Source organism: Felis catus, chromosome A1 (genome assembly GCF_018350175.1).
Source record: "Felis catus isolate Fca126 chromosome A1, F.catus_Fca126_mat1.0, whole genome shotgun sequence".
NCBI classification, from domain to species: domain Eukaryota; kingdom Metazoa; phylum Chordata; class Mammalia; order Carnivora; family Felidae; genus Felis; species Felis catus.
In genome coordinates this window covers 21592672-21618561 of record NC_058368.1, presented here as the reverse complement: position 1 = coordinate 21618561, position 25890 = coordinate 21592672, and the positions used below count along the sequence as shown (strand labels likewise).

General features: G+C 40.2%; 1 long non-coding RNA gene across 1 annotated transcript; it reads right to left on the bottom strand.

The window, feature by feature from the left end:
* Positions 1 to 4720: 4720 nt before the first annotated feature.
* Positions 4721 to 23578, bottom strand: LOC123383999. The gene is made up of 3 exons (XR_006594471.1): positions 20131 to 23578; positions 11513 to 11696; positions 4721 to 5946 (listed from the first exon to the last, which is right to left on the bottom strand). It is a non-coding gene; the product is annotated as an uncharacterized LOC123383999 (long non-coding RNA).
* Positions 23579 to 25890: the final 2312 nt, after the last annotated feature.

The following is a 25890-nucleotide window of genomic DNA, read 5'->3' as shown; positions in this document are numbered from 1 at the left end:
AAAGGTCAGAGTTCAAAGCCTGGCTGTGACAATTCTTAGCTGTGTGAACTTGGAAAAGTTGCTCAACCTCCCCATACTTGACTTTCCTGAACTTCCTCTTTCTTTTGACCCAACATTTTACTATGAAAATCTTCAAACATGTAGGCAAGTTGAAATAATTATACAGTGAGTACCCATATACCTACCGTCTAGATTCTACAACCAACATTTTACTGTTATCTGCTTTACCCTAATCTATCCATTCCTTTATCAATGTGTTACAAACTGAATGCTTGTGTCTCCCCCAAGATTCATACGTTCACCTACTCCCAGTGTAGCTGTATTTGGAGATGGGGCCTCTAAGGAAGCAATTAAGATAAACTGAGGCCATAAGGGTGGGGCCGTAATCCTGATAGGATTCCAGTGTCTTTCCGTAAGAGGTCATGTGAGTACATGGTGAGATCGCAGCTGCCTACAGGCCAAGAGGCCTCAGAAAGATGCCTACCTTGTCAGCACCTTGATCTTGGACTTCCAGCCTCTAGAACTGTGAGAAATAAATTTTCTGTTGTTTAAGCCTCCCAGTCAGTGGTCTCTTGTTATGGTAGCCCTGGAAGACTAATATACTGAATATTGATCCAACTTATCATTTTGTGCATTTCAAGATAGGTTTGCAGATAGCAGTACATTTCACCCGTAAACATGTCAGCATGCGTATCATTAACTGGAGTTCAATATTTATTTACATATTTCTTTAATCTTATTAAAAATAAATATATGACTATTAAAAACATATATGTTGTATGGACATCTATGTGCTGTGTACTCCTTTTAGACAATCTTAAGAATTTACAGAGTGAAGAGCTTGTATACAATAGTTTTTTGGTTTTTTTTTTTAAACTTCAGTTTGGGGCTCCTGGGTGACTCAGTTGGTTGAAACTCTGAGTCAGATCATTGTTCATGGGATTGAACCCCGTGTCAGGCCTTTGCTGGCAGTGTAGATCCTGGTTGGGATTCTTTCTCTCTCTGCTCCTGCCCTGCTCATGCTCTCTCTCTCTCTCAAAATAAATAAATACACATTAAAAAAACAAACAAGCAAAAAACTTCAATTTGAAGGAAAAGCTCTTGTTAGAACTACACTTGTTGGTTTCAACGCTTTTTTGGACATCATCAATTGCTGAAGTATGATTCTATGGAAAGGGAATTGAAATGGGGTTCAGAGATTGGATTATCATGCTGGCTTGGTCAGATCTTTGCAAGTCCATCAACTAGAAAATTCTAATACTGAGGATGTCCTCCACCTTTTCAGCTTATTCAACTCATTTATTCTTTCATTCAGTTATTTAATTCATTGAATAAGTGGTATTAAAGTCCGTGGGCCCCTCATTTGCATAGGCCCTTCTAAATCCTGGCAAAGACTCTTGTAACATATTCACGTGGTCATGTGTTTTCATAAGATTTACAAAAATAAGAACTTTCACTTTAACTGGCTAATGGCTATGTTTTTTCCACTCCAGCTTCCCCTCTGTCACCCTGTGCTGGGTGGTGTTGGAGTGGCCATAAGCACTTGGGAGGCTAAGGAGAAGTTGAGTTGGGGGATCCATTTCGGGAGGGTTTCTTGGCAGGTATCAATGTGGTTCACAGTCATTTCACATACAGTGAAGTTACTGTGAACTGTCCAGATGCAGGCGTGGCTCCAGGCTTTCTCCAGCCATATACTGTGCCAACTTATCTGACACTGTGACATGAAGAGGCAAGAGGTCATATTGCTTCATGAGCGTGTTCACAGTGCCCACCATCAGCAGTATAGGGGTCCTAAAGGGGAAGCAAGGCTTGAAATACAGCACCGGAAGCTAATCTGTGGAACATTTTGATCAAGATGAAAACTGGGGGTGGAAAATTTGGTTCTATTGGCTGAAAGATCTCTTCTGGGAGGAACATCCTCGATCATGTCCTGAAATCTTACAGTGCGCAATATGAAAAAACTTGATAGAGTTTCTCCCAAATTACATAGCAATCCTAAACATTTGTGAGGCATTAGAAATCATGAGCTGGGAAGCTGAAGGAAACTTTTCTAATTTATTGATAATAAAAAACAAATTTCAATCAGTTATGCTAGAGAAAAGACTGAAATCTTTCTCTTTCCTCTATAAAAATGACAATTCAAACATTGTCATCCTATAAACAGGTGATTATGTAGCCAAAAAAATGTAAAGAAAAAATATTATACAGGTTATTTAATCATTAACTAATAAAAATTTTTTATTTTTCCAAAATTTATAATGTAGAGGTGATTTATTTAGCCATTACCTAATAAAAATATCATGTTATTTTTCTGAATTTTGAAATATTTGCAGTATTTGGAAGCTTTCTAAAAATAGTAATTGGCAATTTTTTCTCATTCCTAATATTCACTTTCACAGCTCAAGTTGTAGTTATTTGTAGTTCTGTATTATTTTTCTTAATGAGGGTGCCCGGATTGAATAAGCTTTAGGCTTCAGAAAGCTGAGTCTTTCCATGTGTCACCCTAAGAGTGACAGTGACCTGATTGGGCCACAGTTGTCAAAGAAAATGCAGAAAGAATTGTGAAATTTGATAGTCCCACTGGCATCAATATTACTCATGGGTATTTCGTTTTTGTTCCAAGATGCCTCCTTAAAACCAGGCGGTGAAAGTATTCGAGTGCTAGCTTCTGTTCGCTGAGCGGCTGGCCTGGCCCCTTCTGACTCTAATATGTGTTTGTTACTGGTGCTGCTGTTCTGATGCAGCCATCACTGTGTTCCAGACTCTGTTAAGCACATTACACACAAAACCTCAATCATTCTTCACAGCAACCCAGGTAAGCATTGATTAAATTTCACAAATTCATTCATTCAAAAGCATTTACTGAGTGCCCATAAAAGCAAGGCGTAGTGCTAGCCACTGGGAATAGAGTGTTGGACAAACAGACAGGGTCCCAGCTTTCTTGGAGCTGAAATGTTAGCCAGGGAGACAGACATTAAGAACTAGGTGATGATACGTGGAGGGGACAAAGACATTCATCTTGGTCTGAGGAGTTAGAGAAGGCACCCCTGAGAGGGTGAAAAGCAGAGACCCTGTCCACGTAGAAGTCAGCTAGGCAAAGAGGGACAACAACCATTGAGGCAGGGTGACCAGCATGTGCAGAGGCCCAGATTTTACAGGTAAGGATGCACAGGGTCATTTACTCATTCATTTGTTCAACCAATATTTATTGAGCACCTGTGATGTGCCAGGCATGGACCTCAGTCCTGGGAAACTGGTGAATCAAGATAAATATAAGGCCTTCATGGCACTTATATTTATTTCAAAGGAAAAATAAAAACAATACACAAATTAAGTCTGTGAATAACTATCTTATAGTTGTAAGTGCTACGGAGGAATAAAATAAGATAGATAATGTGTTTTGGGGTCTGCTTTTGATTAGTGTTCAGAGAGGGCAGCTTAAAGGAATGGCATTTACTAGTGAGCTGTAACCTGAATGACAAAAAGGAGCGTTCATACCAATACCTGAGGGAAAAGCAACCCAGGCAGAGGAAATAGCAAGTGCAAAGGCCCTGAGGTGGGACCAACTGCGCAAGTTGGAAGATTAGGAAGAAGGCTGGTGTGACTGGAATAGAGTCGGAGAGGGAAGCAGGGGCCAGCTCCTGAAGAACAGAGTTTCCTACCTGGGGCTTCTGGTGTGGTGGACTTACTGTTCCACCCAATCCTGGGGGCAACCAGATATAAGCACAGCCTCATCTATTCCCTCAGGGTTAGGAGTTAGGAAGTGGTTCTGGGTACTGCAGGAGGCCTTTGGAATGCTATATACTGGGAGTAACGGGTTCTGACTTTCGAAGGCCAGTCCGGCTGCTCTGTAGAGAATAGATGGTACGGCAAATGGTGGTGGCCCAGAGACCATTCAGGAACCTGATGCTGAAGAAGAAGCTGGAGAGGCTGATAGAAGTGGAGATACAGAGACATGAACAGTTTGGGACATTTTGGAGGTAAAGTGCACAAGTGATCTGTCCAAGCCCGCTCTGCCAACAAGGAGCAGAGCCAGGGTTTGTGACAGTTGAGTTGCATGCAGATGGAGTCTCTGAGATGATTACTTAGGTGGAGCAGAGACAGTGTTCATCGCAGTTAAGGGCCAAGGCATGAGCCTGACTCTGATGCTGGCCAGGTATGACCTGAAAGAGATGCTTCACTGTACCGTGCCTCTGTTTCCTCATCTGTAAGTTGGCACAATAATCATAGCTACCTCAGAGGGTTATAGTGAGAACACACAGCACCCAGAACAGTTCCTGGCATACAGTCAATAAATGTTAGTTTGTTTGTTTTTTTTAATTTTTTTTTTCAACGTTTATTTATTTTTGGGACAGAGAGAGACAGAGCATGAACGGGGGAGGGGCAGAGAGAGAGGGAGACACAGAATCGGAAACAGGCTCCAGGCTCTGAGCTGTCAGCCCAGAGCGCGACGCGGGGCTCGAACTCACGGACCGCGAGATCGTGACCTGGCTGAAGTCGGACGCTTAACCGACTGCACCACCCAGGCGCCCCAAGATAAATAATGTACAGGGGAGCCTGGGTGGCTCAGTCAGTTAAGCGTCCGACTCTTGGTTTCAGCTCAGGTCGTGATCTCACGGTTTGTGAGTTCGAGCCCCACATCGGGCTCTGCACTTGCAGTGTTGAGGCTGCTTGGGATTCTGTCTCCCTCTCTCTCTGCCCCTCCCCTGCTTGTGCATGTTCTCTCTCTCAAAAAAGATAAACTTAAATAATTAAAATAAATAATGTAAATAACATAAAATTTACCATTTTAAGTACATAGTTCAGTGGCATTAATATCTTCACACTATGTACAAACATCACACTATCCACTTGCAGGACTATTTCATCTTTCCAAACCAACATTCTGTACCCGTTAAACGACGATTCCTCATTGCTTCCTCCTTGTCCCCAGTGTTCTGTTTCCTGCTCTCTGTCCCTATGAATTTGCCTATTCTGGGCACCTCAGAGAAGCAGAATCATACACTATTTATCCTTTTGAGTCTGGTTTATTTCACTTACCACAATGCCTTCAAGGTTCATTCATGTGTCAGAATTTCATTACATTTGAAGGCTGACTGATATTCCACGGTAGGTACATTTTGTTTAGCCATTCATCTGGTGATGGGCACTTAGATTATTTCTACCTTTTGGCTCTTGTGAGTAATGCTGCTATGAACAGTGAATATGTAAGTATACGACTTCCTGCTTTTAACTCTTTTGAGGATATACCTAGAAGTAAAATTTCTGGATCGTATTGTATTTCCATGCAATTTAACTTTTGGAGGAACTGCCGAACTGTTTTCCAAGTGGCTGTACCATTTTACGTTCCCACAAACGGTGCACAGGGGTTCCTATTTCTCCACATCCTGGCCAACACGGACTATTTTCCAATTTTTTGGTGATAGCCATCCTAATGAATGTGAACTAGAAAAATCATTTTTTTAAGGAAAAAACTGAAAATTTCCCAACAGATGCTTGCAACCCAGCTGTTGGCAGATGCCTTTTGTCCTCCATTGGCTACTTCTACAGGTAAGAGCCAACATTTTAAAGTTAGGAGATTTCTCTCTCTCCCTCTCTGTCTCTCTGTGTCTCTCTCTCTGTCTCTGTCTCTCTCTCTCTCTCTCTCTCACACACACACACACACACACACACACACACACACACACACACGGCTTCTCCCCAGACATCCCACAGATCCAGGCCAGGACATACGTGGGCATAGTTGTTACATTTCTGCATACATGTCCTACGAACCTTTTTACTGGAATAACCCACTTTGCCTTGCTTGAGGCATACCTTTTATTTCCCTGCTGGCTTTTTTTCTTCCATGGTGGCCATCCCTTCTTCTGCCTGGTCACATCCTCCTGTTCATCAAGGCCCCTGTTCTCTCCTCTCTCGACGTCTCTCCTTTCTCTTCAGCTCAGTCTGGTTCAAGGAAAGAGGAAGTTGGCAGTGCTGTTTGTTAGGGGGAGCACCAATGTCCTGAGGGGTCCCTGAGGGTAGCTGCAATGTGGTAGAGCTGAGCAATTAGAGATTCTGAGTCAGTCTCTGATGATTACCCCAAAAGGCTAGGCAGTAGCATTGTGAAAAGTCTCTAAGCCCCCACTCTAGGACCACGCTGATTGAGATCATCCACGAATCTCTCCAGGTATTCTTCGCCTTTTATTTTCTATTCATTCATCCTTTCATCTAGTACACATTTACTGAGCACCTGCCATGTGCCAGGCATAGGCTGTGGGGATACAAAGGTGGTTCCTTCTCTTCCCCAGGACTGATGGGAGAGCTTCTGAGACACTGAGACTAGTTGGGTCACTATTTCCCATTACAGAAACCACCAAGAAAAGAGGGAAACCGACAGCTAGTATTGCTTGGGTTTATTATAGGGCGGTGACAGTGGACACTCAAACTTGAGTGTGCTCAGAATCACCTGGAGGGCTTGTTGGGACACAGGTTGCTGGAACCCATCGTAGAGTTTCTAATTCAGTAGGTTTGGTGTGCGATCTGAGAATGTGAATTTCCAACAAGTCCTTAGGGGATGCTGATGCTGCTGGTTCCGGACACACCTTGAGAAACTGTTCTTTTTTTTTTTTTAATGTTTATTATTTACAGAGAGACAGAGAGACACAGCACCAATGGGGGAAGGGCGGGGAGAGAGGGAGACACAGAATCCAAAGTAGGTTCCAGGCTCTGAGCTGTCAGCACAGAACCCAACACAGGGCTCAAACTCAGGGACCATGAGATTATGACCTGAGACGAAGTCAGATGCTTAACCGACTGAGCCACCCAGGCACTCCGAGAAACACTGTTCTATGAAAACAATGCCAGAGTTGTTGTAAGAAAACTCCCTCCCCTTCGGCTGTATCTCCTTAGCTAAACATCCCAATTCATACAACAGCCATTGCTGTTAAATGTTACTGGAAGGTTGCTGAAATGCCTGGCTGTCTTGATAGCAATCCCAAATTATTACTGGGGCTAGAAATGAGCTATCCCTTTGGCTGGGCCCACATGTGGGGAAAGGAATTTTACCTCAGAATAACGAACCAGTAACTTTCTGAGTTGTTAGTTCTGCATGCCAGGGATCCTTGGAAAAGCCCTTTTAAGTCTAGTTGGAATCAGCTTTGAGTCTTTCCCTGAAGGTGCAGCTACTGAGGCTGCTGTTGCCAAGACCACTCACTGGAAATGGCGGCTCCCCCAAGACAACCACTCATCTCTGCAGAGACACATCTGGAACTCTAATCACTGGCGTTATCAGGAGGTCACTGTCTTGTCTTCTCTTTTTCCAGGCAACTAGGCAGCTCTTAGTTTGTCGGTTCAAGAACTGAATTCTACCATCTCCACTTATTTAACATTTGTCCTAATCAAGAAACAAGTATTATTTTATGTATCCTCACCATCTACAGTAAAAAAGGGAGTGGAGTAGGAGAAACTCCTAACTGCCCTTCGACGGTGTAGATTAGTATTTACAGGTGCATATGACTCTATCTGTGGTTCTTTTTCCTTTCACTTTGGATCTGTCCTGATTTGAGGGAAATCAATGCTTTCTTTCCTGGTGGTAAAATTCTAAACGATGTTTTACCTAAAGCAGTGGTTCTCAGCCTTGGTTACACATTGAAATCATCTATGGAACTTTATAAAGTACTGATCCCAATGGCCAAAGCTGGAACAATTTGGGCAAAAAATCAAATAGTATTGGATTATAACTCAAAATATAAATAAATATCCGTGGGCCTGTACTGACATACATAAAGACTTGAATAAAGAAATAGGGGCGCCTGGGTGGCTCAGTCGGTTGAGCGTCTGACTCTTGATTTCGGCTCAGGTCATGATCTCACAGTTTGTGAGAATGAGCTCCCATCAGGCTCTGTGCTGACAGTGCAGAGCCTGCTTGGGAGTCTCTCTCTCTCTCTCTCTCTCTCTCCCTCTGTCCCTCCCCCACTCACACACACCTTCTCTCTCTCAAAATAAAAAATAAACATAAAAAAATTGGGAAAATAGACAAATCTCCTGTGCAGAAGAACTCTAAATAAATTATGTAGAGACTCTGTCCTCTAGGAGGCAGAGCATAACTCCTTAAATTGCATCTGTCCCCTCCTACAACCAAAAAAAAAGCACAACACCTGGGGGGCCTTTTTGGAGTTTGGAAACAACATATTTTTCATTTGAGTGTGCTATTCCAGCCCATTCACCAAGTGACCTAAAAAGCTGCTAGTTTGGAGTGGGGCCCAGAACAACAGAAGGCTCTGCAACAAGTCTAAACTGAGCCCCACTAGCAGTTCGGCTGCTCGGCCCGTATGATCCAGGAGATCCCATGGCGCTTAAGTTGTCAATGGCAGATAAGGATGCTTTTGGAGACTTTGGCAGGTCCCAACAGGTGAACCGCAGCACAAGTCCCTAGGATTTTGGATCAAAACTCTGCCATCTTCTGCAAATAACTACTGTCCTTTTGGGAAACAGCTCTCAGCCTGCAACTGGGCTTTAGTAGAGACTTAATGCTTAACTATGGGCCACCAAGTTTACATGAGACCTGAGCTTCCCATTATGAACTGGGTGTTATATGACCCACCAAGCCATAAAACTGGGCATACACAGCAGCACTCCATCATCAAATGGAAGTGGTATATTTGTAATTGTGCACAAGTAAGTTACATGAAAAAGAGGACCAAATGTACTTGGTCTTCACCCCTGCTGGACTATCTTCTCTCCCCCAGCCTGCACCTCCCCAGCCTTGCCTACAATCAGTAACAGAGTAAAAGAAGATTTGGGCCTGGTTTACAAGTGGTTCTGCAGAAATATAAAGGCACCACACCCCCTGAAAGTGGACAGCTATAGAACTACGGCCCCTTCCTGGGACATCCCTGGAGGCAGTGGTGAAGGGAATCCCTCCCAGTGGGCAGAATTTCAGGCAGTGCACCTGGTTGTCAGTTTGTTTGGAAGAAGAATGGCCAGATGTGTGATTATATACTGCTTCATGGACTATGGCCAATGGTTTGGCTAGATGGTCGGGGACTTGGAAGAAACATGATTGGAAACTTTGGTGACAAGGAAACTTGGGGAAGTGTATGTAGAAAGCCCTCACTGAATAGGAAAAAAATGTGAATATATTTGTGTCCCATATGAATATTAACCAGAGGGTGAGCATAGCAGAGGCAAATTTTGATAATCAAGTGGATAAGATGACTCATTCTGTCTTTCCCCAAAGAGAGGCTCTGTCATATCACCTAGAGGGCTCATGAACAAAGTGGCTATGGTGGTAGGGATGGAAGTTATGCATGGGCTCAGCAACATGGGCTTCCACTCACCAAGGCTGACCTGGCTTTGGTCACCACTGACGGCCCAATCTGTCAGCAGCAGAAACCAATACTGAGCCTCCAACAGGAAATGATTTTCCAGGGTGATTAGCCAGTTACCTGGTGGTAGCCTGATTATACTGGACTGCTTCCATCATGGGAGGAGCAGTGTTTTGTTTTTACTGGACTAGGTTCTTACTCTGGATATGAGTTTGCTTTCTTTGCCTGCAATGTTTCTGCTGAAATTAATATCCATGGACTTACAGAAAGCCTCATCCACCATCATGGTATTCCACACAGCATTGCTTCTCATCATGGAACTCAACAGCAAATTAAGTACAGCAGCGGGTCCCTGCTCAGGGATTCACTGGTCTTACCATGTTCCCCTCCTCACCGCACCCCACCCCCACCCCCATGAAGTAGCTGGCTTGATAGAATGGTGGAATGGCCTTTTGAAGACTCAGTTACAGCACCAGCTAGTTGGAAATACCTTGCAGGGCTGGGGCAAGGCTCCCCAGAAAGCTGTACATGCTGCGAATCAGCATCCAATATGTGATGCTGTTTGTCCCCTAGCCAGCATTCATGAATCCAGGAATCAAGGGGTGGAAATGCAAGTGGCACCACTTATATTACCCCTAGTGACCCACTAACAAAGCTTTTTGCTTCCTATTCCCACAACCTATGCTTTGCTGGTCTAGAGGCTTTAGTTCTAACGGGAAGAATGCTTCCACCAAAAGACACAACAATGAGTCCACTGAACTGAAAGTTAAGACGGCTGCTCAGCCACTTGGGCTCCTCATGCCTTTGAATCAACAAGCAAAGAAGGGAGTTATGGTGCTGGCTGGGGTGACAGATCTTCACTACCAAGGGGAACCTTGACTGCTACTCCATATGGAGTGTAAGAAAGAGTATGTCTGGAGTATAGGAGATCCCTTTCGGTGTCTCTTAGTACTACCATGCCCAATGGTTAAGGTAAAGGGAAATCTACAACCCAATCCAGGCTGGACAATTAATGGCCCAGATCCTTCAAGAATGAAGGTTTGGGTCGCTCCATCAGGTAAAGAACCATGGCCAACTGAGGGGCTTGCTGAGGGTAAAGGGAATACAGAATGGGTAGTAGAAGAAAGTAGTTATAAATACCAGCTACAACCATATGACCAGCTAGAGAAACAAGGAGTATAGTTTTCATGAATATTTAAGCTATAGGATACCAAGGAGAAGAGTAAACATTACTCAAGGACTTTATCTCTTCTTCTGGATAAGGGGTTGGTGTGTTTTCAGCTGTATGCAAGATAGTTGTATTGTGTTTGGTGGAATTATGACTTTGCTATTGTCTTTATTTGGAGATTAAGTATGGTTTAAGGAGATGCATATGGGTGCCATGCCTACAAAGTGTGGACTTGTGATGATTAATTTTATGTGTCAATTTGCTAGGCTATGGGGTACCCAGATATTTGGTTAAAATTTATTCTGGATGTTTCTATGAAGGTATTTTTGGGTAAGATTAGCATTTAAATTGGTAGACGGAGTAAAGCAGATTATCCTCCTTAAGGTAGGAGGGATTCATCCAATCAGTAGAATGTCGACCTTCCTCCAAGTAAGAGAGAACTCTTCATATATGACAACCTTTGAACTAGGAAAAAGGCTCTTTTCTTGCCTTCAGACTGAAACTGAAACATTGTTTCAGGCCTTCAGACTCAGATCAGAACTATTTACTATCAGGCCTCCTCTGTCTCCCGGTGGCCAAACTCACCTTGTAGATCCTGGGACTTGCCAAACTCCATAATTGCCAATTTCTCATAATCTCTCCCTCTCTCTCTGTATGTGTATATCTTTATATTCTATTTATCATCTATCTATCTATCTATCTATCTATCTATCTATCTAATCATCTCCTATTGGTTCTATTTCTCTGAAGAACCCTCACTAGTACAGGGAGAATGGACATATCTCCCAAATCTATTCTCTGCAAATCTATTCTGCCCACAAGTAGGTGGAACATAACTCCCCACTCTAAGTGTGGGCTGTACAGAATGACTTCCTTCCAAAGAGTACAGTATGGAAAGGGGGGAAAAGAGTAGCTTTACAGTAGAGAAACCTGACAAAACACTACCTTAGTCAGGTGACCAAGGTCAACATCAACAGTGACAAGTGATGTTGATAGTATGTAACCTTGATATGGTGTGATGAAAATGGCACTTTACCTCTGTGGTCTTACTCCCCAAGAACTGTAACTCCATGGATCCAGCCTCAAGAGCAGGAGCATGGAGAAGTGGTGACTTGGGCTCTAATGCTCTCTTTTGGCACTGGGAAGGACTGTCCCTTTGCATGTATCAGCCCCAGGTTTTTTGGTGAGAAGTATGGTCTCCAAAGGGATGGAGTGATCATCTGGAGAAGGAAAGATAGACTTTTTCATACTATGAATTGGTGGAAAAGATTACACTAGTTTTACTTATATTTTCTCTTTCCATAATTAGTATGTAACATTTTTGCCCTTTTTTTGGGTAACAACTTTATTGAGATCTAATTCATATGCCATATATCTTATTCATTTAAAGTATACAATTCAATCGTTTTTAGTTTATTTACAGAGTTGTGCAACCATCAGCACAATTAATTTTAGAATATTTGCCTCCCACCAGAAAGAAACATTCCCTTTATCATTCCCTGCCTCATTTCCTCCCTAGGCCCAGGCAACCACTAATCTACCTGTTTCTGCAGATTTGCCTACTCTGGACATTTCACATAAATGGAGTCATACAACACGTAGTCTTTGGTGACTGATCGGCCTCTTTCACTTAGTGTTAATGTTTTCAAGGTTCATCCATGTTATAGCACGTGTCAGTACTTCCTTTCCTTTGTTCCCAAGTAATATTCCCTCATATGGATATACCACATTTATTTATTCATTCATCAGCTTTGGACAACCAAGGACTGAATGCTTGTGTTCCCGCCAAATTCATATGTGGAAGACTAATCTACAATGTGATGGTGTTTGGAGGTGGGGTCTTTGGGAGATAATTAGGTCATGAGGGTGGAGCTCTTGATAGGATTAGTGCCCTTATAAAAAGAGGCATACAAGAGCTTACTCCCTCTCTCTCAACCCCTAGGAGGATATAATGAGAAGATGACCATTTGCAAACCAAGTAGAGGATTCTCATCAGAATCCAACCACGATCTTAGATTTGCAAGCCTCCAGAACTGTGAGAAATAAGTTTCTGTTGTTTAAACCACTCAATCTATGATAATTTGTTGTAGCAGCCCAAACTGACTAAGATATAAACCTTTGGGTTGTTTCCACTTTTTGGACGATTATGAATAATGTGGCGATGGACATTCATATATAAGTTTTTGTGTGCACATATTTTTCAATTTCTCTTGGGCATATACCTAGGAGTGGATTTGCTGGGTCATTGTTAATTCTATGTTAACCTTTTAAGGAAGAGCCATACTTTTCCAAAGCAGTGCACCATTTTACATTCCCACCAGCAGTGTATGAGGGTTCTGCTTTCTCCATACCTTTGCCAACACTTATTATCTTTGCGTTTGATTACAACCATCCTTGTGGGTGTGAAATAGTATCTCATTGTTGTTTTGATTTGCATCTTTCTGGTGGCTGATCATATGAATTAATGGAGAGTGTTCTTGAAAACGATGGAGAATAAATCTTTCTTTCAGTGAATTAATGAAGCACGTTGCAGGCCCTGTTACCATTCCCATCATTTCCCGGAATTAAGGCACTGACTTAGACCATCAATATCTCCAGATGGACCTTGGCCACAGCCTCCCACTGGCCTCCCTGCCCTCTACTCTTACCCTACTCCAAATCATCATTTACACTGCTGCTAGAATTACTCAATTTCCCTTGTGTAAAGTCCTCCTTGGCTCCCCAGCCATGGGATAAAGGATCATCTCCCTAGCTTTGAATATAAGACCCTTCACTGCTGGATTCAGCTGCCCTTCTGGCATTCCCCTGTTGCTGCTTGCGTTCCCAGACCAGGCTTGGTGCCTGTGCACATTGTCTCCTCTGCTTAGAATGTTTGTCTCTCAAAGCCTAGTTCTATTCCTTCTCCCACTGCAAGAAAGAAAAAGGTAACTGCCTCCTACTGTGTCCCCATTACACTTTTCTTGCACCATCACACCATGATGACCTCTTTTCAAATCTCTAGTCCCAATGACTCTGTAAGCAACTCAGAGGCAGAGAGCATTACTTCTTATTAAGCTACATACCCAGGGCCAGCCTAGCACCTGACACATCCCTTGGAGAGACTCAGCAAAAGCTTCTGGGCAGACTAGCTGAAACAAACTTGTGGAGATGTTTCTTTCTGGCAATAACCAGAATATATTCACTTTTTTTTTTAAGTTTATTTACTTTGAGAGAGAGAGAGAGAGAGCACACACACACAAGCAGGCTTTGTGCTGACAGCGCAGAGTCCAATCAGGATGGGGGGTAGGATCAAACTCACAAACTGTGAGATCATGATCTGAGCTGAAATCAAGAGTTGGACACTTGACCAACTGAGCCACCCAGGTGCCCCTCATGTTTGTTTTTCTTAATCAGATTGAGCCAAGTACCTATTATAGTTGATAGATTGAAGGTTTAAGAGACCCATCAGATATTCATTTGTTTGCTCACTGGGCAGGAATGGGTATGATGTCCAGTCAGGAGGCAGCTGAAGTGGTCTGGGGGGAAAGATGATGGTGGTTTATTTTCAGAACTTTGAAATAGCTGATGTGTAAAGATGCTGAAGCATCCATACCTCTTCCTTGTAGATGAGACGAAGTAAATGACTCGCCCCCTCATTTCCACACTCAGTTCCTGCACTCTCTACACTGATGGTAAAATGATTATCTGGTTTCCATCCATTAAGTCTATGACTCAATGAGGAAAATGGACAATTGTATCAATCGAGGGAACACTTTCTTGGGATTTTCTGTTTCCCTATGCAAAGGCTGGTTGAAAACCTTCCTTTCATGCATTCTCTGGGGCTGGGTCTTTAAGCAGAGGCTTAAAAAATTATTTAGGAGCTCTCTGTTGGCATCCACCCCACCCCTCCACACCACAAATGTCAGCTTTTAAAGGACAAGAATCACACGTCTCTTTTTATATCTCCTTGCAATGCTTAGCTCACTCATAAACACTGGGCACTCAGTAAATGTCAACTAATGATTACATTCTTACAGATAGATGGACATGGAAGAAGCCAGAAATACTGCTGTTACTATCCTTTATTTAGTTTATTGGATTTAATTGTCAAATGACAGAAGTGTTCTATTAGAGAAAAACAAGAGATTCTATCAGATGTGAATTAACAGAAATCTCTAGAACTATCCTAAAGCAAAATGAAACCTTACTTAGGAGTATATATAAAGTTTAAAACCTCACCTATTTAAATATAATGATAATGTTCTGGTAACACAGTAGTGATGAGCCACTTTCCGAACTATGAACAACAATCAACTTCCGGCTATGTGTACAAATGAACTGCTATCTTGTTCTGCTGCTTTGCCAACACCACTTTCCCTCCTGCCTTCCTAAAAGCATCCCTTGTGCTTTATGTATATTTGGATGAAAATTAGGTGGGAGTCATGATCCTTTCAACGGTGGAGAAAATGAACACAAGTATTATTTTATTTTAAAAAGCCAGTTGCGCCATCTCTGTCGATGGGACTTCAGGGGAAGAGACGAAACATCTGTTGAAATTCTACCATGTGGGCCAGGTAGAAGATGGGGAGGTAGAGTTGTTTAGGTCACAGCTCTTGTCTGGTTTGGTGAGGGAAGGAAGTGGAAGAGGAAACCTCCAAGGGGAGGTGCAGAGCCAAGAAATAAGTGGGGGCAGCATTCCAACAATGGAAGAGCCTGCAGGGTAGGGGTCAGGTCAGTAATGCTGTGAAATCGGGGTGGAACAGGAAGGAGACGCAGGGAAAATGAGATCTGCTCTAGACGATTGGTAGAGGTAAAAGGAATCCTGAGGGGTCCTGCCTTGCTGGAGAATTTCTGGGGATAGAAGCAGCAGCATAAATATCAGCATCAAATAGTAGAATAAGACTTCAAATGTCTGTCAAGGATTAGAGAAGGGGACATACAGTTAGGGGTAAAGCATGGGATGAAGAGAGGGCCAAAGGTGAGGTAAACATTATAGGACTGAGATGAGTTTTGGAAGATGGGTTTTGTTCATCTCTAAATAAGTTTGCGTTACTTAAAATGCACTTGAAGAAAACTATAAAACTGCCTCAGAAGACCCGAGATTGAAAGATTGAAAGGAAATCATATTAATGGACAAAAAGACTGAATATCATAAAATGTCAATTTTCCTCCTATTAATTTAGAGTTTTAACACAATGAAAGCCACAACAAAATTTTTGTTTTATTTTTGGAACATGATAAATTATTCTGCAGGTTATCTAGAAAAATAAACAAGTGATAATACCTATGAGAAGCTAGGAAAGGTAGAGTACCCATTGGGTATAAGCCCTACAAGGACAAGAGAACATTCAAAAAAGCACTCTGTTAACACTGAACACTGAACTCTGTTAACACTGGTGCAAGGCTAGACAGCTTTGGGAAGGTTAGACCTATAACCAGTCCTAGAAATGCCATATAGGGGAGTAGTTAAGTATAGTGGGTTTGAACCCACATTCTGCCACTTCTTGGCCATATGAATGTGGACAGTTTTTTTTTATTTTTTATTTTTTTTATTTAAAAAAGATTTTTTTTTCAACGTTTATTTATTTTTGGGACAGAGAGAGACAGAGCATGAACAGGGGAGGGGCAGAGAGAGAGGGAGACACAGAATCGGAAACAGGCTCCAGGCTCTCAGCCATCAGCCCAGAGCCTGACGCGGGCTCGAACTCACGGACCACGAGATCGTGACCTGGCTGAAGTCGTACGCTTAACCGACTGCGCCACCCAGGCGCCCCGAATGTGGACAGTTTTAAAATGATGGTGACTGTAGCTACTTCATAAGGTTGTTCTGAATGTTAAACAAGGGAATGTATGTAAAGTTGTCAGAACAGTGCCTCGCCCACCATGCTCAATCAATTTCACCTTCTTCTGTGGTCCCTCTGAAATGCAGAAATAAGTTATAATATCTTTACCTACACAATCAACTTTCAACTATCTTCCCAAACAACCTGAATTCACTAGATAAGTATTTGCCAAAGTATTGCACAACACCCTGTTCCTAAGAAAAGGAGTTCTTTGATTAAATGTTTAGGTAATGTTATACATCCTATCTCCTTCTCTTGGTCACAAGCTGGTTTTCTCAAGTTCCATAGGAAATAGATATATTTCCTAAGGTAGTTAGACCTTGAACCATTTTTGCACAATGTCTATTAACATCCTCTAGAACTGGTGTTCTCTGAAACACACTTTGAGAAACACTGTGTTGATTAGTAGATCAGTTGAAAAGCTTAACCACACATTATCTCCAAATACCAAGTGGCCAATTTTTATTGGCCAATAAAACAGAATAAAATATATCATTAGTAACATATTAGATCCATATTTTACTCCAAGGCATATCTATCACACATGAATCAGTAGTCATCTTTAAATAATCAATATATAATGAAGATTGAAGCAGTTACTCAGATAATTAAAGCAAAGGTAGAGTTTTTACAATAATTACTCAAGAAATTGTGCTTGTATAGAGCTGCCTTCCGTGGGCTTTAAATCTTCATTTTTCCCATTTTTTATGGCAAAAAGACTTCTGAATCACTGTTTCTTAAAAACTTTATTTTGTGCAAGGAACAAGAGAGTTCTTCAAATTAAATATGTTGGTTAATGACACCACAGAAATACAAAGGATTGTAACAGAGTATTACGAAAAATTATATGCCAACAATTGAACAACCTAGACGAAATGGATAAATTCCTAGAAACATAACCTACCAAAACTGAAGCAGGAAGAAATAGAAAATCTGAACAGACTGATTACCAGCAATGAAATTAAATCAGTAATCAAAAAACTTCCAACAAACAAAAGCCCAGTATCAGGTGGCTTCACAGGTGAATTCTACTAAACATCTAAAGAAGAGTTAACACCTATTCTTCTCAAACTTTACCAAAAAATAGAAAAGGAAGGAAAACTTCCAAATTCATTCTAAGAAGCCAGCATTACACTGATTCCAAAAGCAATAAAGACATCACAAAAAAAGAGAAATACAGGCCAGTATCTTTGATGAACAGAGATGCAAAAAATCCTCAACAAAATACTAGCAAACAGAATCCAACAATACACTAAAAAAAACATTTACCACAGTCAAGTGGGATTTATTCCTGGGTTGGAAGGGTGGTTCACTATTTGCAAATCAATCAATGTGGTACCTCACATCAGAAAGGATAAGAACCATATGGTCATTTTATAGACACAGAAAAAGCGTATGACAAAGTACAACATCCATTCATGATAAAAACCCTGAACAAAGTAGGGTTAGGGAGAACACACCTCAACATAACAAAGGTCACATATGAAAAACCCACAGCTAATATCATAGTCAATGAGGAAAAACTGAGAGCTTTCCCTCTAGGATCAGGAACAAGATAAGGATGTCCACTCTGACCACTTTTATTCACCATAGTACTGGACGTCCTAGCCTCAGAAATAAGCAACAAAAAGAAATAAAAGGCATACAAACTGGTAAGGAAGAAGTAAAATTTTCACTCTTTGCAGATGACATGAAACTATATATAGAAAATCCTAAAGACTCCACCAAAAAACTACTAGAGCTGATAAATGAATTCAGTAAGGTCAAAGGATACAAAATCAATGTCCAGAAATCCATTGCATTTCTATACACCAATAATGAAGTAGCAGAAAGAGAAATTAAGAAAACAATCCCATGTATAATTGCAGTAAAAAATAATAAAATACCTGAGGTAAACATAACCAAAGAGGTGAAAGACCTATACTCTGAAAACTATAATACATTGATGGCCGGGGCACCTGGCTGGCTCAATTGGAAGAGCATGAAACTCTTGATTTTAGGGTCATGAGTTGCAGCCCCACGCTGGTGTAGAGATTACTAAGAATAAATAAATAAACTTAAAGAAAAAACACTGATGAAAGAAATGGAAAGTGACACAAACAAATGGAAAGATATTTCATGCTCCTGGATTGAAAGAATATTGCCAAAATGTCCATACTACTCAAAGCAATCTGCACACTTAATGCAATCCCTATCAAAATACTAACAGCATTTTTTTAATAGAACTAGAACAAACAATTCTAAAACTTGTATGGAACCACAAAAGACCCAAAATAGCCAATAGCAATCTTGCTAAAGAAAAAAACCCAAAAAACCAAAGGTATCACAATTCCAGACTTAAAGTTATATCGCAAGGCTATAGTAATCAAAATAGTATGGTACTGGCACAAAAATAGACACAGAACAATACAACAAAATAGAAAGGACAGAAATGAACCCACAATTACACAGTCAATTAATCTTTGACAAAGCAGAGAAGAATACCTATTGAGAAAAGACAGACTCTTCAACAAAGAGTGTTGGGAAAATTGGACAGCTACAAACAAAAGAATGAAATTGGACTGCTTTCTTATAACATACACAAAAATAAATTCAAAATGTATTAAGGACCTTAATGTGAGACCTGAACCATAAAAATCCTAGAAGAGAACACAGGTAGTAATTTCTCTGGCATCATCCATAACAATATCTTTCTAGATATGTCTCCTGAGGCAAGAAAAACAAAAGCAAAAATAAACATTGGGATTACAACGAAATAAAATGCTTCTATACAGTGAAGGAAACAATCAACAAAATTAAAAGACAACCTACTAAATGGGAGAAGATATTTATAAATAACACATCTGGTAAAGGGTTAGTATCCAAAATCTATAAAGAACTTCTAAAGCTCAATATCCCCAAACCAAATACTCCAATTAAAAAATGAGCAGACGACATGAACAGACATTTCTCCAAGGAAAACATACCAGATGGCCAACAGACACATGAAAAGATGTGCAACATCACTCATTATCAGGAAAAAGCAAATCAAAACCACATTGAGAGAACATCTCACACCTGTCAGAATAGCTAACATAAAAAATTCAAGAAACAAGTGTTGGTGAGGATGTGGAACAAAAGGAACCCTTGTGCACTGTTGGTGGGAATGCAGACTTGTGCAGTGGAAGACAGTATGGAGGTTCCTCAAAAAATTAAAAATAGAACTACCCTATGATGCAATAATTGCACTACTAAGTATTTACCCAAAGAATACAAAAACAATATATTCAAAGGGATATACCCCCTGTGATTATTGCAGCATTATGTATAATAGTTAAATTATGGAAACAGCCTAAGTGTCCAGCAATAGATGAACGGATAAAGATGTGGTATATATGTGTGTACACACACACACAAACACACCACACACACAGAGGAATATTATTCAGCCATGAAAAAGAATGAAATCTTGCAATTTGCAACAATGCGGATGAATCCAGAGACTATAATGCTAAGCGAAATAAGAAAGTCAGAGAAAGACAAATACCATGTGACTTCACTCATATGTGCAATTTAAGAAAAAAAACAACTGTACAAAGAAAAAAAAAGAGAGACAAATAAAAAAGTAAACTCTTAACTATAGAGAGCAAACAGAGGGTTACAAGAGGGGAGGTGAGTGCGGGGGATGGGCGAAATAGGTAAAGGGGGCCAAGAGCACACTTATCTTAATGGGCATATATATGTTGGTTAACAACCCAAATTTCCCAAATAAAGGTGCGTAAAATAAATCCCAAGGATTCTAGTCTATTGTTACCATGAAATGAGTTTCACTGTATTGCTGGAAAAGACACACCTATGTCAATTTCCTTCTGTTATTATTCCTGGTCGAGTAAAACTGCTGCAGAGCCATGAGCATAGTCATGCATGTCTTTGAAGGTGAAGACGGTCTTACTCGTCTTCACATCTCCTGGCCCTGTGCTTGGCACACCGTAGATGCTGAAAAATACTTGTCAAATGAATAAGGTCAGTCCTACAAAAATAATCAAAAAGAAAACTTACTGTATAATGAGATTTCAAGAGCTTACTCAGTTTCCACCATCATTTCTGAGAAGAGCTGTGGAATACTTAAGTTATACTATCTTGTTTTTCAAGATCCCTATCCAACAGGTAGGAACAGTTTTATGATAGCATGACAATTGCTTATATGAAGATATATACTTCCAAGATGTTGGAAAACTGTTTTTGTGATGAGTTTAAACCTTTTCCCTATAATTTAATTTATATTATTATATTTGCTTTAAAGTGTTCTTCAAAAGTGAAAATCAAAAAGGAGCTTTGGGGTTGAATCTTCATAAAATCTGAATCTGTAAAATCCAGCAAAAAATGAGGCTTTTCTAAAGATACTTCTAATGGGAGGAACAGGGTCTAGGAAAAAATTCCGAAATGACAACTAAAGAACATATATCATAGCAAACTTCATTAAAGTACTATGGATTTTCCAAGCTTCAGTGTACATAGTCCCATCTAATTACAAGGATATAACACAGGAGAAAAATAAAATGCCTTATCAGTCTTTGAGGCCACACCTCCATGTCTGCACATAACCCAGGGATGACAGTGGGTGAATCATTAACTGCTGTTTATTTGTGCTGATAGAGAGCTGTCACATAGATATCAAAAAGGTAGATATTTATTTCTTCATTTCTGGCAGCTTTACAAGTACCAAGCATTAAATAAGGGTGATCAAATATGAATACTACCTAATGGTCTATCCTGTCTTTGTCTCAGACAGTAAGTATGAAGATATGTTTTATAAGGCTGCTAACCTGTCTTTCATGCTGTCAGTGTTAAAAATGATATTTTACTAAATTTCTAGCTTCTATCAAAAACTCTTTAGAAACCTCTAGAGATTGCTAATGGATTTATCTTATCACATGGCAGGGTAGAGTGAACTTTGTACAATGCCTGACAGAGTGCTTATGTTTATTAATGAAAGTTGGATTACCTGGATTTTGCTAACTGTGTCACCTAGGCCAAGACACCTAATCTCTCTTGGGCCACTTTGCCCATGTGTGAAGTGAGAATTAACACAAATAGCTTCCAGTATTTCTTGTTGCTTAACAACTCCATTTCAAGGGGCGCCTGGGTGGCTCAATCGGTTAAGCCTCTGACTCTTGATTTCTGCTCAGGTCACGATCTCATGATTCATGAGTTAAAACCCCTGCATCCAGCTCTGTGCTGCTTGGGATTCTCTCTCTCTCCCTCTCTCTGCCTCTCCCCTGTTTGTGCTCTCTCTCTCTCTCTCTCTTTCAAAATAAATAAATAAACTTAAAAACACCTAAAACTCAGTTTTGAAACTATCTCTCCCTATACCACCTCTGGGTAGAAAAATCCCTGTTTCTTACACAGCATAAACCTTTTTGCCTCTAAGTATTTCTTTCTCAAGTTTTAAGGGTTGCTGCCTTAATTATTAGCACTCAGGAATTTGGTCAGGAAATCCAAGTTTAACCTACCCTAACCATCCATACTCACCCTGATTTTATGGATTTGGATAATATTCATTCTCAGCCTTGACTTCCAGACTGACAGGCCTACACGTCTAGTGGCTGGCCTTCTCTTGGTCACTTGTGCTATTTTTCTTTGGGTTTTCTTCAACCCACCCTTTCACCTGAAATGCGATAAGTAAACCATACATAGGTTAAAGAGAGACAAATTTTGTGTTTTGTTTCTTATAATGGTTGGTAAAATCCTCTGCTTAATTTTCAACCCCCTTCCTAATGGTTGCATTTTAGAGATACTTTTGTGACCACACCCTGGAATGGTAGCTATAGAGATCTCTTTCTGAGCTTAAATAATACATAGGAGACCATGGTACACATAGTTTTGTCTATTTATCCCTAAACCTCACAGTTTTTTTTGTTCATCACTTGTAAGTCACTGTTGTCTACTCACAAAACTGTGTGAGAACTCTGGCTTACCCTGTCAAGCTGGCACTATGTTCCTAAATGAACTTTAACATCATCTCCCCTTTCCAGAATTAACACAAAGTTAATATGACAAGTCCCAGTATAGATCCCTGGAACTCTTACATCTCCCATTTCTTTGTTTTCAGTTTAACTTATTTGGAGACTTGGCAACAGTCTGAATGAATTCAAATCACAGTTTTAGAAAACAGCTACTTCAGCCTCTAACCAAGCAGGAACCATATTTATGATTTATGTAAACCAGCCTGTGTATTCATTACATGCTCTTATTTCCTGTATTCTTGATGCTTTGGCATCTGGGGGCCTTACTGACAGGGGAGGCACAGCCCCACCCCCAGCTAGCTAATTCCTAGAGACAGCCAGGATCCTGCCTTTCATTTACAAACCAACCAATCCAGAGCCCCACCTCCTCTATCTGGCTCATACACTGCCCTGTCAATACTCCCCTGTCCTAATCACCACAGGGCAAGGTACCAGACAATTTGAGACAGCCTCTATACCCCAGAGCCTGCTGAACCTATTCAAAGTAGCAAATCCTAAGTGTGTTTACCCTGTCTTGAACACGGAAACCACAATAAAGGCTCACACCTTGCTTTCCCCTTGTTCCTTCTGCCTCCTGACCTAACCTGACGCTTACCTGTGTGTGCCTGTGTGGCATGGTGTGTCCTTTCCTCTTGGGAACTGTAACAAATTAGCTTTTTCAAGGGCAGTCATCCCCTGATCTGTTGGCCCACCATACCTCAGTAAAAAACCCTACATTTTAAAACAACTGTTAGAACAATTCCAGGGAACAGAAGTCCATTTCTTTGCAAGGCAGCAATTTCAGTGGTGAATAGAGTTCTTTCCCATCTTAAACTGCAATCTGCTTCCTTGTACCTTCCAAATAATTCAGCCTCCAGGGCAACAGAGAATAAATCTACCCATTTTTTTCAGGTGATGAATGATGAGGTATCAGAAACACATCTATGATTGCCTTTCCTGAAATACATTTGTGAGAATCACACAGATGAATCTACAGAATTTTTTGGCTTTATTTCTAGCCTCCTTCTTATGATGATCAGCATCTGACAAGTCACTGTGGCTTCAACAGCCCAGTGAATTGAGTATTTTCTTCTAACATTCCCATAATCATCCATTCATTCATGGATTAAGCAGAACCTCAGTAGCCTGGTAGCCTTCACTAGTTTATCACTGTCCTTTTAAAAATGTAGTATCTAGGGGCGCCTGGGTGGCGCAGTCGGTTAAGCGTCCGACTTCAGCCAGGTCACGATCTATCTCACGGTCCGTGAGTTCGAGCCCCGCGTCAGGCTCTGGGCTGATGGCTCAGAGCCTGGAGCCTGTTTCCGATTCTGTGTCTCCCTCTCTCTCTGCCCCTCCCCCGTTCATGCTCTGTCTCTCTCTGTCCCAAAAATAAATAAAAACGTTGAAAAAAAATTAAAAAAAAAAATGTAGTATCTACTAGAACTGGTCTACTGCACATGCAGTTTCATTACCACTATTAACTTTCCTGGGTCTGGGCATCAGGCTTCTGCTAGTGCCTGTCACAGTATCAAGTAACAATTTACCAGATAAATTTATCAATAAAAGAGACAGTTTCCTGTAATCCTATTTCCAAGATATAATATTTTGGTGTATACTACTTCATACTTTTTCCTAGACCCCAGGTTTTTATTGGCTCGTATTACACACAGAAATATTTAACAACTTTTTTTTTCCATTTACCAATATATCTGTGGTATTCTAGAGTGCCAAACTTACGAACTGCAATTAGTAGAGCTCCCTGAGGGCAGGACTACCGTATTTATGAAACACACATAAATGATACAATTGTTGAATGACTATGTTGTAATGATTCCTATATAACCACAGATTACACATTTCAGCCAATACTGGGACTTTTCCTTTAAATTTCTAGAGAACTCTTGGATAGATAGTGTGTGATTTCATTTATTTTGCTAATTATATTTAACATTATTTTGTGTTTATACCCACTATTTCAATAATTTTGTCACAGTTATTTTAAAAGAGCAAGCTGAAAGGGGATCTCATATCTTATTCAGTAAATGGAAGAACAATAGTTAATTGATTCTACTATTATGTTTCTACTCATTCACATGAACAGCCCAATTAGCTCCCAACAGTATTTCCCTGCCAGGTTGCATAATTAGTGCAAATTAATATAAGTGGTAGCTGATTATATTCCATTTATGAGTTCTCTGTTTGGTTATATCTGTGTACAGGGAAATTCTAGAGTTTTGATTGCAGATTTCTCCTCACAATCATATCTAGTGTTTTTACATTTTCTAAAAGAAGTTATTGATTTAATGTATTTTATCAAAACTCATCCAAGATCTCACTTGCATTTCTAGCTATGCTTTTGCTGGTCCATATCTAGACTTACGTTAGAAAATAGTTAACAATATCTGAGCAACAATATCATGCATATGTTTTTGTTAATGATTTAGAAAAGCCCTAAGTCAAATTGTTTTCTACCATTCTCAAATTAATTTATAATAGTCTGTAATCCAAGTTAAAAATATGTTCAAATTATCTTAACTAATGAGCCAAAGGCAATTAAAAACCAAACTTTTTCTGGTTTATAGTATGTAAACTGATGAAAAGATTCTGTTTCAGCTAAGTGAAATTAGTCAAAGACAAGTATCATATGACTTCACTCATATGAGGACTTAAGATAACAAAACAGATGAACACAAGGGAAAGGAAACAAAAAATAATATAAAAACAGGGAGGGGAACAAAACATAAGAGACTCTTAAATATAGAGAACAAAAAGAGGGTTGCTAGAGGGGTTGTGGGAAGGGAATGGGCTAAATGGGTAAGGAGCATTGAGGAATCTACTCCTGAAATCGTTGTTGCACATGTGCTAATTTGGATTAAATTATTAAAAAAATACATTATGGAAAATAAAAAAAATAAAATTGAAGGGAAAGAGATAATTGATATCTAAAAAAAAACTATTTTGTTTCACATATCTAACATTACAAATCCTTGTTAATACTGAAATTACTGAAGTAACATGGATAATAAATCATTGATTTTCAACCTGATTATGGAAAACTACACTAGTACAAATGGATTTCTGCAGTATACAGAAAGACACTGGGCATGGTCTCTTTAGCCAGGAACAAATGCAGGTATTTGTGTTTTATGTTCCATCTATGTCTATATTTAGCTATCATTAAATATTTAAGCTATGGGTTTATACTGTACTAATATTCTTCATGATGGCTTCATGAAAGGCTTTATTTTTGAGTTTCTCTTAGCTCAATGTAATTTTTTAAGACTTTATTTTTTATTTTAGTTTAGATTTACAGGAAAATTGATAAGGTAGTAGTTTCCATATATCCCCTCTGTCTCTCCCGTTATAAACATCTTACAGGATAAATGTATTTATTCATTTACAGTTAATAAATGAATATTGATACTTTATATTATTAAAATCCATGGATTATTCATATTTCCTTAGAGTTTTTACCTAATGTCTTTTTTCTGTCCCTGGATCCCACATTACATTTACTTGTTATATCCCCTTGGACTCGGCTCCTCTTGGGTATGACAGTTTCTCCAACTTTGTTTTTGATGACCTTGACAGTTTGGAGAAGTACTGCT